This window comes from Opisthocomus hoazin, chromosome 1, assembly GCF_030867145.1.
Source record: "Opisthocomus hoazin isolate bOpiHoa1 chromosome 1, bOpiHoa1.hap1, whole genome shotgun sequence".
NCBI classification, from domain to species: Eukaryota; Metazoa; Chordata; class Aves; order Opisthocomiformes; family Opisthocomidae; genus Opisthocomus; species Opisthocomus hoazin.
In genome coordinates this window covers 102861322-102877795 of record NC_134414.1, presented here as the reverse complement: position 1 = coordinate 102877795, position 16474 = coordinate 102861322, and the positions used below count along the sequence as shown (strand labels likewise).

General features: G+C 44.6%; 1 protein-coding gene across 6 annotated transcripts in view; it reads left to right on the top strand.

The window, feature by feature from the left end:
- AGPAT3 (1-acylglycerol-3-phosphate O-acyltransferase 3) overlaps positions 1 to 16474 on the top strand; it is a 102074-nt gene that overhangs the window by 26229 nt on the left and 59371 nt on the right. For 2 of the 6 annotated variants that reach the window (XM_075431183.1, XM_075431164.1), the window contains exon 2: positions 7240 to 7311. The exons of 2 other annotated variants lie outside the window; for them this stretch is intronic. The gene's annotated coding sequence lies outside the window, so the exon portion shown is untranslated. Of the gene's footprint in view, positions 1 to 7239; positions 7312 to 16298; positions 16316 to 16474 lie in introns of those variants that run through there. 2 more of the 6 variants (XM_075431175.1, XM_075431199.1) reach the window with 2 other exon arrangements.

Sequence of the window (16474 nt, the reverse complement as noted above, 5' to 3'; positions counted from 1 at the left end):
ATGTAAAGAGCTGCTGGGCAGTATGCTGAAGGGCATTAGTGCAGCAGTGGCTCCAAGAATGTCTTGGGGTCACTGACAAAGCCATTAGCTTTGAGCCTTCCCTTTCCCAACCAGGCTTCGTGGTGTGTCGGTAGAGAACTGGCCTTAATCTTTTTGGAAATATGCTAACTTAGGATAGGATCCTTAAACTCACTCTAGCATCTCCATCAACGAGAAGAGAGCTACTTCTGCAGAAAGACATTTTTCCTATGCTTGCTCTGGGCAGTGGCTTGCTTGCCATTCCCCTGCCTGCAGCATTTCCCAAGCACTGTTTTTTCTGAGGTGGATGGCAGCTGGCAGGTTATAGGGTGAGCGTTCATGGCAAGGCTTGGTGCTGCAGTCTTGAGGGCAGCGTTTCAGGTGCCTGAGCTTGTCTGTGTGGGGAGCGGGAAAGGTGGAAACCTCATTCAGCAGAAGAGGTGCAGTAACCTCTGCAACACACTGAAGAGGTGGCAAGACTGCTTCCACAAATTGCAGCAAGTCCGTGGGGCTGCCTAATGACCCTACCTGGGGCTTTGCACTCCTCTTTTAGTCCAAGGGCTTTTTAGGATTTTTATAAAATAATTTTACAGAGAACACTTGAAGTTCATTTTGCATTTAATTTCACTCAGTAATTTTTTTTATAAGATTAACAGTGCAGACTTTAAGCCAGTGAACCTCAAGCTGCTGTAAGATCTATCCTCACACTAGTAGAGGTTACATGAAGTACAAATGTAGATATGTCACAAAAAAAGCTCATTGCTTTTGGGTGCACGATTGGTACTATCCTTGAGAGGACTGCATCGATATGGATTTCCCTTGGTCTTTGCCATGGGATAGGGAATGTTTTCTGTCTTGCTGTTACTTGCATGTACAGTAGCAAAAGCCTTGGGTTTTGCTGTTCCAGCATTTTGGAGTTGGAAATCCTGTGGATTCCCTAAGGGAATGTGCTTGTTCCTTACGTGCTGTAGGATGTGCTTGGCTGGGGATGATGATTTTGGCCAAGAACACTGCACCAAAATATTTTCCACATGACGAGCTGCTCCTGCATCAAATTCAGCAGCTGTTTCCTCATATTGCTATCTTCTGCAGCACTGTCCTCTGCCAATTCTCTCTCCTCTCCCTAAGGAGAATGCACACTGGTGAGCTGATTCATCAGCCCAGCGATTAGCTGTACTCAAATTAGTCGTTTCCCCAGGCTTCAGAGTATTGTCCAAACATGAACAGGAATGGACGGTACTAAGGTATTAGTGTGCAGCTCTGGTCAGGATTTATCCTTGGAGTTTCTGAGGGTCCTGTTATCCCATTTGGCGCCGGAGCCATTTCTGTCCCCTTTTGCAGGCGGCTGCCAGATCTGCTTAGTCCATTCCCTACATTGACCTTTTTGATTCTTTTCATCTCTGCCCCTATATTTGGCTGTTCCCTCTTGCCTGCTACTTGAATCCCCAGAAGAGAAGCGAACTGCCTGATAAAGAGATTTTTTCCTTTTGTTACGGAGCTGTTTCTTCCCTCTTGGGGGAGCAAACACTGAGGTCCACCAAGGATTTACATCTAGGTGGTGTTAATGTGAATGTGGGAGGTATCTCTCAGATTTCAGTGGCTGATAAATGCTGTTGGTTGGGAGGATAGGTCAGAATGCGCATCTAGCGGGAGCTGGGAAAGCACAGAAATAGAACAAGAAATTACTGAAAAATTATTCCAGTCTCTAGCAATAATGATAAAGATTTGGGTCGGTCCCTCCTCCCATAGTTAAAATATTGCTCCTCACCTCCCTCAGTTTTGGAGAGCCCTTACAATCTTCTCATATCAGGATGAGCCTGGATCTGAGGAAAAAATTCCCTCTATCCCTTGATATCTCCTTTATGTGAGATCTAGATACCCATCCAGAATCGTGGAGGACAGGAAGGGTCCAGGCAGTGGACATCATCTGTGCATGCCTGTAGTGGGAGGCTGGTGATGGTTCATGGTGAGGCAGAAAGGGCCGTGTTTGGGAAGTAGTAGGTTGATCAACAAAGCACTCAGTGTTACTTGCTGGAGTGCTCTGGCTGCTGTGGGACCCAAGACGACAATTCTGTAAAAAAGGTCCAAAAGTGATCCTAAGGACTGGGGCCCTTTTGTCATCCACCCTGCTTAGCTGTTGGCTTACCCCATGACTTGTTTAGGACCAAGCCTGGCCTTCTGGCCTCTCTTTTAGCAGCATCAGTCTAGCTGTAGAGTAGTGCCTCAAGCAGCAGTGTCTGCATTGCCTGGCAGGGTGTGTGCCGAAATGGACTCCTACTCTTGCCGTAAGCTCTTTATGTGGCTTGTGAATCAGCACAAAGTCCACTGAAGAAGAAATGGAATTCTACAGCAATTTGTCCTGAACTCATGGGATTCGGATCCTGAAGGCTGGTTAATACTAGCTCTGTGTTTGATAACCTCTGGGCTTTTGAATGTTGTGTTTGGAGGAGGAAGGGGGGAAAATACACCCATGTGGAATGTTCAGACTCAGGATATTGCTCAAACTGGCAATCAAAGGACTATACAGTATGCTTTTCTGTCCTTATCAGTTGTTCAAATAAACGTGCTAATCCCTGTTTTTTCTAGTAGTTGTAGTGATTATAACCACAGTAGCAAAGGTACATATTGTACGGAAGGGAAGGTTGGAAAGGCACCTGTCCATCAGATACCTGAAGCAAAAGTTTATGAAGATAAACAAAAAACCCACGCAACAGAACTGTACTGCAGTATGGCATGTAATGCTCGTGATGCTTTTTAGCAGCAGTCGTCTCTTCCCTGCAGCGCCGGTGCTGGGCTCTGGCTGGGATGTTGGAGCTGCTCTCTGTGGATTCTTCTTTACAGGGGAGCGAATCTCTTTGCAGGGGAGTTGTGGCTGGCCGTGTCTGCACTGACGACATACACAGTGCAGTAGGAGCAGGCCAGGAGATCAATTTTCAGTTTTACTTGCTTTGTACACTTAATGGTCTTTGAATTTGAGTTACCCTACTCCCTAGACTGACCGTCCTCCCTCTGCGTGTGCTGCAGAGCTCTCTGAAGGAAAGCTGTCCCACTAACCTCTGCTCTTTGGACTGTTGATCTGAGAAGTGTCATTGTCCTCTTCCCTGTTTCGCAGGGATGATGCTAGCATGTCATTGCCCTGTCAGTAGTGTCTGTGTAAGCCTCTGGTGGGAACAAACTTTATTTCTCTCCATGCTCACTTGAGTGACCTATGCAATCTGTTGCCTGGATCCCCTCTTGATTCGTCAGATTTCTGATGTCAGAGGAGATGGGTGTTTTTCACCATCAGCTGCTCCAGGAGCACACCCAAAAGACCAGTTCCCAATGGACTCTGGATCTGCTTAACCTGCCCTCCCCATGTTGGCTTGCCTGGGCATGCACACGTGTGTGCACTCTGTTTTCAGTGGCACTAAAATCAACCACCCCTTTTTGTCTCTTTTTGATTAGTCTTGATGGCTTTTTTGCTGGGCATCCAACCCTTTGGGGCTTTCTCACATTCAGGTTTGCGCCTGTGACTGCTGTCACGTTGCTTGGAGGAAGCCTCATCCGGCAGAGTGATTTGCCACTCTGAGGAAGGGGAGTGGGCTTGAGGGGCAGGGTCTTTCTGCTTTGCCGGGGTGGGGAGAGAAGGTGGGTTTGGTAAGATATGTATTAGCTGCTGTCATCTCAAGGGAAGAGGTTGGTGAGGGAAGGCAGTGGTACCTAGAGTTTTTAGGATGAAGACAGCCAAGGAATATAACAAAACACACAGGTGTCCCATATCCCAAGTGTGCCTTTGGGGGATGAGGCCAGGATTATTTTTATTAACATTAACTAGAAGGGCAGAGACCTCTTCCAGAGCTGTGATGACGGAAGTCTTGTCAGCCATCGCTATGTGGAGCCTGTTGTTACACTGTGTCTTCCTGGCCCAACTTAAATACTTAGGTAGCAGCTATGTGGATTGGGAGGGATGTGTCAGCTGTCACTGGGGCTGACAGCCTTCCCCTCTCTCCTGCACTGCTGTACCCGCTGGTGTCTGGGAGCATGAGGTGGGGACTCTGGATGGAGACGAAGGATTTTGCAGGAGCTGCCACCCTACCAGGCTTTCTGCCCATCTGGCATTGCGCTGAACCGAAACCTTTTCAGGGCTCTCTCTTCTCCTCCTCCCCTCTTCTCTCCTCCTCCCCTCTTAAGCAACCCCTCAGACTAGAGATGCTTCAGTGGGTTGCCTTGCTACTGCGTACATTGCTCCCCCGCCTGCAGAAACTTCAGGAGAAGATGCCTGGGGCTGGTGAATAAGGGCTATCTTTGCCTCTGAGGCCTCCTCTACATCACAGAACCTTACAGAGGAGAGAAAACCCAGCTGTTTGGTCCTTGCTGTACGGATGTAATGCAGGACTCTGACCAGTTTCCCCAGGTTTGTAAAGACAGACTTCTGCAGCGTAGTGGGAGCAGCAGCAGGAGATGGAAGGCTGTATAAGCTGATAGACCCATTTTTTGCTCCTCCTGTAAGGGGCAGGTGAAGTTGAGCTGTGAATAGGATTATCCTACTGCGCATGGTAGTTACCTCTTTCCTGTGGCCAGTGTGGTAGTGCAGGTATCTGTCCTGCGACCTGCTCAGATGTGCAGTAGGGGAAGGCAGAGTAGCACAGGGAGAGGCAGAGAGCAAAAAGTAAGGAGAAGAGCTCCCCCAAAAATGTTGATCCCTTGGGGTATTTTTTTTGCTGGCCTGCGCTGAGGGGGGAGCTAGTTGCGAATTTCTGGTGGCCTTTGAGGGCATCATATCAGTAACTTGTGAATCTACTCTATGCCACAGAACAGCCCACCTGGATCAAGGGGTCACCTAGGCTCATGTGCTTTTGGGTTGTGCCGCTGCGCTGAGGAAGGAAGGGGCCATAGATCTCTTTGAAGACGTCTGTAGCAAGGGTATGCCGGCCATGTTGCCCGCATGTTCTGTGGCCTTTAAGAAGGCAACCTGCATGTGATCTTTGTGACACCCATCACCAGTCCTCTTGCTCTTGCAAGTGAGCAGTCTTGCTCCTTGGATGATGAGCCTCCTCTTGCCACTGGAGAGGCCTTGGCCCCCTTTCAGCATCACTTGATGAGCGGCGGTGGTTCCACGTGGCTCCAGGTGCCACTGTGCTTCTGTGGGCTTGAAGGGGAGTGTTTTTTGCCATGGGGAAGTATATTTGGAAGGACTACCATACAAAATAAAGCTGAAAGTTGTGGTGGCATTCAGCAATGGTGAGGAAGGCAACAGAAGGCAGGGCAGGCGTTGAGGAAGGAGAAATGGCACAGAGGCATCAGGGTTCTCAGCTGAAAACAGAGTGGATCACAAAGAATTTAGAGCTGGTAGTTAACATCAAATTCAAAAGTGTGTTACTTACAGAAGTGCAAAGCGTGCTACTTCGCCTTTTGTGTAGCATGAGGTATTCCAAGTATTGCATAAAATCGTGGCAACTGAAGTCTTCTGCAGCTTGGGACATGCTGGAGAGCTTTGCAGAGGTGCAGCCTGCCTGTTGCTTTGGTTGCTTGTGTCACCAGCGGGGCTTAGAGTGACACTCTGAGTGGATCTTCTGATTTGGTTTCACCCAAAGGGAATCTGGCTTGTGCACACCAAAATCATGCTGTGATCCAAGTCGCAGAAGCAATAGGGCATTCCCTTCAAAAGCAGACTGGTGCTGTGGATTCATGTGCTATTATAGGTCAGTTGAGCCTGCGGCTTCCCTGATGCCTTGCTGCTGGCAGTGGCTAGGACTCAGCGGTGTCCTTGCTGGGCTCCCCTTGTCCCTTTTGCCAGCTCCTCATAGTACAGGCAGGCACTGGAGGTCTTGTTGCGGTTGTAATTCCTCTGAAAGAAGCTGTTTTTGTGGCTCATGTGCTCTTGATTACAGCATGGCTGTTCTGGGGGTGACCCCCTTGGCTGTTTGCTTGGATGTGTCCTCGTGAGTCCCAGTGTTTGTGGCCCATGTTAAGGAACCATCTGATATCTGTGGGATGCCTGCGTGGCTCTGCTGATAGCAGCGCACCAGGCAGCCCTAGTGCGGAGAAGGGTATGTGAGCGACTCCGCATCTGTAATTACAAGTGGGTTATACCTTGTTGCATATTGGCCTTTCAGTGCACGGGTTATGTGTGGTCAGTTTGACACCCGAGTACTAACAAAAGCCACAAAAAAGCTTAATTTGGGCATTGAATAATATAGCAGAAGGGAAGACTGCCAGAGCCAAAACCCAGTTCATTCACAATGCATGCCTCTAGACAAACTTTTCTTGGCATGCTTGTTCTGGAATTTAATGAATTTTGAAAAAGGGATTATCCAGTTCACAAAAGGTAGACAAATTGTTGTAAAAAAATCATCATGTGAGCTCAATGGCTTTTAATCCAGGAAATATGAATAAATTGCATATGCTGTCCCTTTTCCCACAGATGTACTTCTCTTAAGCAAAGCCTGACTTTATTTTGGCTAGAGTATGTATTTTTTTGTTTGTTTTTAATAAACAGAGGATATGCAGCATTTGATTTCTGTCTTTCTAAGGTTTTGGATTTTTTTGTTGTTGTTGCCTTGCTTTGGGGCATTTTACAAAGATAAAGAAACTACTTTTTGGTATTGGGGAGGAGCAACAGAGAGAATTTCCTTTTTTTTTGTGAATTTTGTGTGGCTACGAGGATTCTTGAATTTAAGCTTGCCTTTAGTTTTCTACAGAAGACTAAAATGAAACCACGGCTGGATGGGAAATATTTTAATCAGTAGAAAAATGGTTCAAAACTGGATAGGAGAGTTAGGTGCGTTTGCTCAGTTAAAAGCCTACAGAGCAGCTCGTGTTAAAAATTGCGTAAATTTAACCTGTAGTCTTGCTGGCTTCCGTATTGCAATAGTGATGTAGTGCAAGGTCTTCAAAGACAAATATACAAGGGTCAGTCTGAGATTGAGGTGATTGAGACACATATATTTTTAACTTGGAAAGGCCTGTAATTTTTTGAAAATCCATACTTTTAACTTACGTCAAGTTGCAGACTCAGGTGATTTGCACTGCATGAAAACAGTAATAACCTGCTGCTGACCAAGCTTATTCATTTGATATCAGTGTGTGTGCAGAGATGTTTCTGGTCTAGTTTCGTGCTCTGGAGTCCCTCAGCTGCCTGTTGTTTACCCTGAGATTGGAGAGCTGTCAATGTGTAGGTAATGCCAGTTGGAAAAATACTTGGAGGGTATGGCGGAGTGATGACATATGTCTGTCTTCTAGGTAGGGAGTATCTGGAAGCAAGATAGAGTCCTTCAAGATCAGAAGGGAGAGGACTTTCGGTTTTATATAGAGGTAAGTATTTTACCTGTATCTTCCCATCTTTCCCCCCCCCTTTGCTATTTTGATGAGTAGTACATGAAGAGATCTAGCAGAACTCAATATTAGATGACAGGTATCTTTCTAGAGCAGGAAATTCAAATACTTGTAGCTTCAAAATACAAATTACCTTCCAGTTTCTGTGGATGTAAGACCCTGTCTTAAATTATTTTCTCTTTCTCTTTTAATGAAAGTTTACTACAACTAGGAGAAGCTTCCTTGAAACAGTTGTGCTTTTCCTGTCTTATCTGAAGTATCTGTTCCCGCACAAATAACCCACACCTTTGATAACCTGTATCCTACCTGTGAAAAGAACTCTTGCAATAATCTGTGTAAGATCATAGGCATGAGGACAATGGGGTAGTGTAAACACGTTGGATGTAGCAGGGCATGGGTCTTTGGGCCACGAAGGTGACAGCTATAAGGAAGCAAAATAAGGAAAAGATAAGTAGTCTTTCATTGCCTGAACATTTAGATGACCTGAGCTGCTGCTGTTGCTGCTGACCTGAGGTTTTGTTGAAGTGTGTTGTGTCCTGGAGGTGGGGATGGTGGGTTTGTTTTGTTTTTAACAGCTAACCCACAAGGTGTCTTGAGTGTTTTTGGGGTTAGACAATTTGAAGTACTACAAGGTGGCCGTTTTTAAGCATGAGGCTGAAGTGTTGCATATAAGCAGAATGACAAAAAGATTATGCTGAGGAGTTTGCTTTCTGCGTTGGTTTATTTATTTGGTCAGGGGTTTTTTAAGTACCTCTCTGAAACTGAGGAGACATTATTCTGTGTGCGCTCCTAACCTGAGACCTGTATGGTTGAATGTGTGGTGTGATGTACTTGTTGCAGTGCTCACGTAGCTAAGATTCATAAAGCAGACTTTTTAGTAGAATGTATTTTCTGGTAATGCTTCATCAGACATCATGCTTTTTTTTAGATAGACATAAAGGAATAAATATAGAACAACTCAGGTGCTAAAAATAACCACTTGCGTTGATGTCTACTCTTTTTTTTTCTTTAAAAGAGACCTTTTGGATATTTAGCAAGATGCTTTATATCTGCTCAGAATCATTTTAGCTGCAGTGATTTTGAGGGAGAGACAAGTCAGCTGATCTTAGAAAATAGCTTATCTTGGTTTGATTTAAGAGCGCAGTGTGAGAATAGAGCAGATGCTGAGGAAGAGACTTGATGGGGGTAATGGCATGAGAAGTTGGTTTAATTACTGCAGCTGTAGAAGCTGGGCATTTGCAATGTCAGAGATTGCAACACTGCTCAGCTCTTGTGCTCCTGGGGGGGGGGGGGGTGGGAAAGACGCTGAATACCTCAGTCAAACCCTAAGATGCATAATGGATCTCATTTAAAAGATGGTCCCTTGATAAGAAAGCTGCTGGCACTGAATGGCTTCAGTTACAGTCCAGGATATAGTAGTTCTGGCATCCTTTTCAGGTGTGAGATAAGGGAATGAATAATCTTCCAAAAGATCTCTAACCTTAGAAGCTGAGATATTTGGAGCAGGAGAATGATTTACTTGAAGTGGATTTTGAAGTAATTCTCAATTTGCAGATGATCTGCTGTGGACATCATTCCTTGCGGATGGTTCACAGCTTGATTACGTTCCAGATAATCCTTTGAGATCTGTGGTGTGAGAATGAACTGGTGAATCAGTTACCGCGTTTAAATCAGTTTAAGATTAGACTATTACTTCAGTACCCTGTCACGTAGAACTGAAATTTATTAATTCAGTGCCACACTCCTTTATTTACAAACCATGCACATGTTTCAGTGTCCAGAAATTGGGATCAGCCCGAGCGAGTGCTGCCCGCAGTCCAGCGCTGTTGGAAGTGGATCGTACGACGCGTGGGGAGGAAGGGGTCAGGGCTTTTTGGCGTCTCGCGGGCTGTGCAGCATCAGGGAGCCACTGGTTGATGGCAGGCGGAGCAGACCACCCCTGCAGACCATCCTGCAGCCATCCGGGCGTCTTGGGGCCATGACCGCGTGCCTCCTCCCAGCCGGAGCCTCCCCTTCTCCACCGACGAGCCACGAGCACTTTGCATCGCCTTCCCACCAGCCTTGCTGCAGCCGCTTCTCCCTTTGAACTTAATAACAGGTCAGACGTAAGGCGCAGTTTGGACATAAAAATAGCTGGCACCTGCCTCGGTCATGCTGGGCTGGGGTGAGCTGGGGCCCCGCTGCCGCCCGTGCCGGCCCCAAGGCGAGCGGCCAGCTGAGGCTTCCTCGCCTGCTGCCGGTGGGGCAGCCCCGGGAGCGCGGGCAGCCCCCGGCAGGGTGGCCGGCTGGGTTCCCACGAGGTTGATAAAACGCCCGTGCTCTGTCACCCTTTGGTTGCAAGCGGCTGCTGTCTCCTCAGCCACGCGCTCTTCTGTTTGACTTGGTTTTTTAACTCTGGTTTTAACCTCCAGTGTGGTAGTTTGCTCTCTTGCTGTGTTTGACCAAGACCGAGCTAGGACAATGTGAAGATAATGTGTCCTCTTAGGAGTTACGGTGTTACTTTAGATGACAGTTAGCTCAAGCTTTGTCAGGCTTCTGGAAATCTGTTATTAATGTATCTTTCTGATTGATTAAAAATGCTATTAAGATGGTATTAAAAAACTTTCATTGTGTAAACAAGTGAAAAAAGACATGATTTCAGAGGTCGAGTGCACAGGTTCTCCTGGAGAAGATAAGCTAGGCCTTCTCTGCCTCGGCAGTTAGCTCTGAAGACTGGTTTGTTGTTTTTTTTTATTATTATTATTGTTAGTCTCTTTTCCTTGGAAAGGAGTATGCATATCTATAGTATGTTTGTGCATGTCTGTCATTTTTTTGAGGTTATGAAGAGCTGATGCATCCAAAATTGTCACCTCATTCGCTGTGAAATGGCTTCACCCATAAAAGACAACTATTTTTTTTCTCAGGATATAGGTGTATTTGACTGTTCTTTGTGGTACTGAGTGAGATATGGTACCAAATGAGGCTAGTTTCACTGTTGCCTGCTCAGATCTTACTGGCAGCAGTTCAGAATTTTAAAGCTTTTCTTTAAAAGGCCTTTACTTTCTTAATGCGTTTTACTTATTTTACTTCAATTTTAATGCAGAATGCTAAGGGGTTTGGGCAGGGAGTAAACTTTTAATTAGTTCAAGTGCTTTATAATAGACTTTGCTTCTAAAATGCTATTCACGTTCATTAAATATCTTAACTAGATTGCCGTTCTAGACCCTTTTGATTTCACTTGTATTTGAGTTATGAATAGTGAATAAAGAGAAATACATGTAGTTAGTTTAGTCCAACCAGGGGGAGTAAAATAACTACTGAGGAGGAGGATCCCTCAGCTCCAAGCAGCTGCCACACAGGTTTGTGCCCAGTGCTAGGATGTGGCTGTCTGCCGGGGTCCGCTGGTAGCAGTAGGTGCCTTGCAAACAGCTTGGAAGCTTGGAGGATATCCAGCATCAAGGCAGAGGAGGAGGTGGACAATGGTGAGGCAGATGAGGGACAGTGTTGGAGAATATTTTTAGCCAAGCCTGCTTGACATGTGACCCTGGTGGCACTCTTGCTAAAAGGGACTTAACGTGGCCAGTCAAGGGGTGTGTGGGGGTGAGCTCAAGGAGATGGAGTGAGTCTGGCGTGCTGGGCACACACAGGTTTTTGGGAGTGTTAATCCTTGTGTGACTAGCACTTCATATACACATTTTCATTCTGGAACCTTACAAAATAACAAGGCCTGTAAAGGAAAGGTATGTCTGCAAAAGAGTTGCTACAGTTCTCAGATCCCACGAGGTAACTCCTTCTTATTAACTTTATCTGTGACTTCATAAGAAAATGATTAATTTGGAGTACCTGGAAAATCTGCTTGTGGAAGATCAGAGCATGAAAGTTAATGATCAATTGCTTCTCATTAGTGGGTGAAGAATTGTGTTTTGGGATTTTTTTTTTGTATTTTCCTGACTGAAGGCCATTGTAAGACCTACAGGTCTAAAAGTTACCTATAAATCTATTGCACACCAAAGAAAACATCAGAGCAGTGGGAGAAGAGCTTGCCCTCGGCGATGGAGGCTTCCCCTGGAGTCCAGCGTGGGAACCCTCAGCCTGTGGCTTGGGGCAGGGCACAGAATGCAGGCGGTGGAGGAGCGCCGTGGCGAAAGGACCATGCCACTGTAAAGGTCAGCCAGAGGAAATCCACAGAGGGTGTTTGCAACTGTTTCGTGTTTTTTTCTGTGTATTTTTTAAGACTTGAAAAGTGAAGGGAGGAGGGAAAAGTGACAGGAGGAGGGAAATCAGGAAATCAGGCTTATCCCTTACCCTGCAGATTATTCCTGTGTATGTTTTCCACATTCCACAGCAGTTCTCTGTCTGTAATATTTAGATGCTGAATACAGCACCTAACTATCCTTGTTTCTGTTAAAGCAGTTTTTTATGTAGCTCTGTGTTTGGCAGAACTGTGTTCTGCTATTGCCATGAACGTCTATGATAGGCATATTCTAAGCAAAAGATTATTCCAATGTTTAAAAGAAAAAAAATATCACGGGAATTACTCTGAACATGACAGATTTATGTTGTATATTGTGGTAGGTAAATTATGTTTACAATTAAATAGCCATTTACAAATATAATTTAGATCCTCTTTCAGAGCCTACTTCTTCCCAGAAGCCAGTTTAGGCAATTCTTTCATAAAGCATGGATGAGCTTGCATCAATATTCAAGATTTATTCACAATTTAAATTTGATTAATAAACCCACCTAAAACCCAAGCACTCCCAAACACGAGGAAATACAGAAGCTTTGCCTGAGCCTGCTCAAATTCCGCTCTTACTCTCGTATGCTGTTTTTTTATCTAGTCCTTTAGTCAGGGTTAAGTCATGGCAAAACCTCAGAGGTAACTAGTCTCTTAAGACACTGCAGATAAATTATTAGATTTCTTGGGAGTAAACTTGTCTGGACTGTAACCGGGGTAACATTTCCCAGGACAGGGCACACTTAACTAGGTTCGAAGGTGTTCTGCCCTAGTTCTTTAGGGCAGCTGTGGCTTTCCCAACTTACGTCGTTTCCTATGGCTGTGGTTTCCTTTCCTGTATCGTCACATTTGAAGCTAGGAACGAGATGAAAGCTTTCCAGCTAAGCACTATAGTGCTGTACAGATATCTGAGTTAACTTGCTGAGGACTTACCCTGTTTCTGGTCTCAAGTATCAGAAGAATTATAGCCTCTTTAACCAAGAATAATACAAGCTCTTCAGCTTAGATCAGGATAGTCTAGCAAATCTTGCTGCAGTGATCTTTGGCTACCAGCCATTGGCGCTGCAGAAAGGACCATGTGCAGGTGTTTCAGCTCCGGCAGTTCACAGCTTGAAAATTCTGGTGAAGTTTACTGCCTTAAAAAAAAAAAAAAAAAACCAAAGAAAAAAAGAGAGTCATGGCAAGAACCCATCTTCCTCAGGGGTTTAAATTAACACATTGAGTTGTGTGAATTGGAGCAGCTAAGGTACTGACTGTGGAGGTGTTCCAGCTGTGAAGCAGTGATCCCTAGCAGAAGGCTGGGATGGACAAGAGGGGACAGTAGTGTTTTAAGCTGCCACAGCTGGACCTATGATGTTTATCCACCAGAATCCTAGCTCCATAGAAGGCTATGGAGGGTTAGAAGTAACTGATCATATGCTGATGCTCAGGCTCTCTCTTGATAAGTGAACAGAGAGCTTTGCGGTGTTATGAGGCCACAGATACATTCAGCTACTTCATTCTTGCTTATCTGTTCCCTGTCTTACAGAGAGAAGCTCAAAACTCAAGGGTTTGGTTGCGAGTTGCAATGGAAAATTAAATCCTTTGTTTGCTGCAGAAGTCTGATTTCCATCTTGAAAAGGGAAGAGAGTCTGTTTGTCATTGGTCCGTCTAGGTCGGTAGTCTGGCTTATAATGGATGCCTTACAAAAGGATTTACAGTCAACACAGTGACTGGTATTTGCTTTGTTGTATCCTTCTAATTTCCATTGCATTAGTAATTCCGGTCCTTCTCTTTTCAGTCTACTTACACCACTTCTAACCACCATGGCAAGAAGGATCACAGTTCAGATATGCACTGGGGGGACACACGACGCTTCTGGTTGTTGTAAACCCTTCAAAATTTACTGACATTCTCCTAGTTTTTTCTACTATGAGTGAAGACTGCTTTTTCTGAAAGCACTTTCAGAATCAATCATTTCCAGTTATCGTTAGGGAAGCTTTCAGTTTTTAAGGACTCTCTCTCGAAGAGATGATGGGTACAGTAGTAGGATGGTGGCAGGAAGTAACTTTCTGAAGCCATTCTGTTAGTATCTATATGATTCCATAAGACATTGAGAGATGTTTGCCATTTAACCAGTTTTATGATCTTGGGAGAAAGTTATCTTGTGATTGAAAACACATTATCAAGCTTGGTCTTTTTTCCTATGACTTTTATTCCTCTGTCAACATCGGGATACTACCATATAGAAGATGGTCTTTAGGGAATGGAATGAAATGGAATAAACTGTTGGTCAAGCAAATCATCAGAAGATTCAGAGATATTGCTACTTCCTGTGGTGAGGAAGAAAACTGACCAGAAGTAATTTCAGTAGTTTTAATAAATTATTAAAAAAAAAAAGAACATGAGAAAAAGGAATGAAATGTTCCCCTTATGAGATGATGCTGAAGACAGAATTGTATGTATCCACTTTTGAGTCTTGTATGTCCTGAATGTTGGAGCGCTGAGAATATTTTCAAAGCTGTGGTACCAAAGTCGCTGATGGAAATGTGGTTTTGGAGGTTATATTGAATTCAGTTCAAGGTACCATGCAAGAGAGAAGCTGTGTAAGTGTTTATGTGCGTGCACGTGCATTTATATTTAATTGGGGGACCTCTTTTGAAATGGAAAAATGCGTGTGTACACAAATGTGACTCTCTTATCCTCAATCTACTGCCTAAATCAGTTTGTTCAGTCTTAGAAGACATCAGAAAAGCAATTTGATACAACTTGCAGTTTCCAATTCATGGTTATATATATTTATTTATTTTATAGTGGGGAAGATGAAGATCCTAAATAGGAAGAGCTTCTCTCTCCTTTTTTAGGGCTCAAGTACCTCTTATGCAGGCATGAGTACAATAAACAGTGTCAGACCAGAACTTCCTTTCAAACCCTGTTCTCTTGTGTAACACTGCTGTGCTTCAATATCAAACGAGAATTATTCTCCTGCCAGTTGCAGTGTTTCATTCGGGGACCCTGAACCTTAGTTTTACCAGTTTTAGTAAAACGTCTGCATAAGAGATGCTATACACAGGCAGTGAAAAGGCAAAGTTCCCTTTGATAGGCCATGAAGGCAGTGTTCAAGAATTGCTTCAAGACCAGAGAACATGCTTGTTCCAAGGAGCAGCTTGGCTTGAGCAATGCCATTTGTTGAACAGTGGCATGCCCTGTTGCATCCTGCTCTGCGGATCTCTTTCCTGCGGGATGCTGGGAAGTAGGATGAGATACTGTTCATGGCTTGCTAAGCCTTTTTAATGCATACCAGTCTCCATGTGTGCTGGCAGTGCTGTAGATACTCCTTCACCTCCCTGTGTTTCTAGTGCCTCCTTTTTGAACAGCCTCTCTTGTGCGGTATTCCAGGTGGGATTTTAGCAGTGCCTCATTGTACTTCCCTGTACTTCCTGTCTCTGTGGAAGTGTTCCTCTGGATACATCCTAGGATTGCATGTGCATTTTTCACAGCTGTATCTGGGGAGTGACAGCCATTTTGTGCTAGGATGGGCTAGTACATCCAGGCCCTTCTGCTTCAGGCACTGATCAGCCTCCAGTGTCGAGCTGGGGCTTGTTTATTTTATATATATGGTTGTGCATTGTATGTTGGTGACTTTCATCCCACTCTTACGGCTCCAGTCGTTGAGGCCATGGTGCCTGTTGTATACCAACTTAATACACCTTCACATTCAAATTACTTCCAAACTTTGTCATCAGCTGCCATAATTACTTTTTTGTGTGCAAGCCATTAATCAGTTAAAAATGAAGCAGAAGACTGATTATTGGGTTTTGTTTACTGTTTTCATTAGTGACTTCCAGGGTGTCCACAGCTTTTTTTTCCCATGCTGTATGTCACCATCTCTTTTGGGCAGGATCTTTACTGGTGTCACAGTTCCTCTACTGGTCTCCAACTCTGCAATACCGCATGGAAAAGTATTAAATAATGTTTGTTGAAAATCCTGATAGCTGACACTTACTTACATTTATTTGAGTTATCTCCCTTCAGCAAACCTGTTGTGTCCAGATCTCTTTGTATCTGCATGACTTTATTCTTCTTTGTCAGTCTTTGCTGAAATGAGTTCTGTAGACTTTCTTCTATGTGGCAAGTCAAACTGGATCATAAAAGTCCTGGCATTAAAGTCTTGAATCTATGTCTTCAGAATTTACAGGAACGATGGAGAGGGGCTTTTTACAAGGGTGTGTAGTGATAGGACAAGGGGGAACGGCTCTAAAATAAAAGAGGGCAGATTTAGATTAGATATTAGGAAGAAATTCTTCACCATGAGGGTGGTGAAATACTGGCACAGGTTGCCCAGAGAAGCTGTGGCTGCCCCCTCCCTGGAAATGTTCAAGGCCAGGTTGGATGGAGCTCTGAGCAACCTGGTCTAGTGTAAGATGTCCCTGCTCATGGCAGGGTGGTTGGAACTAGATGGTCTTTAAGGTCCCTTCCAACCCTTACTATTCTATGATTCTGTTGGTTTTAATATGACTTAATTTAATTGAGTGTTGAGCAGTTGCATGTGTTGTTTTTGTTGGACAATTTTAAAGAAGAGTTGCAAAAAGTGGTGTGTGTTTTTAAAATGCCTTCCTGGTCATCTGTTTTCCTTCTCTCTAATGGCAGTAGTGCAAGATGATACCCTTTGTTCCAAAAAACAGCAAATGTGTTTTGATGTAAAATTGACCTTGGGCAATGTGCCAGCCCAGATGGACTGACAGCCAGCGATGCCGTTTACTGCACATAGACCTGAAGCTGAGCTAGGTGGGTGGGAGGTAGCTGAATGGCTAACTGGAGGTTCCTAGTGCGGATTGGTTTCAGCAACATGTTTACATGAAATGTCTGAAGTAGGCTGGACTTGAGCAGTTCTCAAATGCTATGATACCCAGGGTAAATATATACAGTATGGACCAACATGCCTGG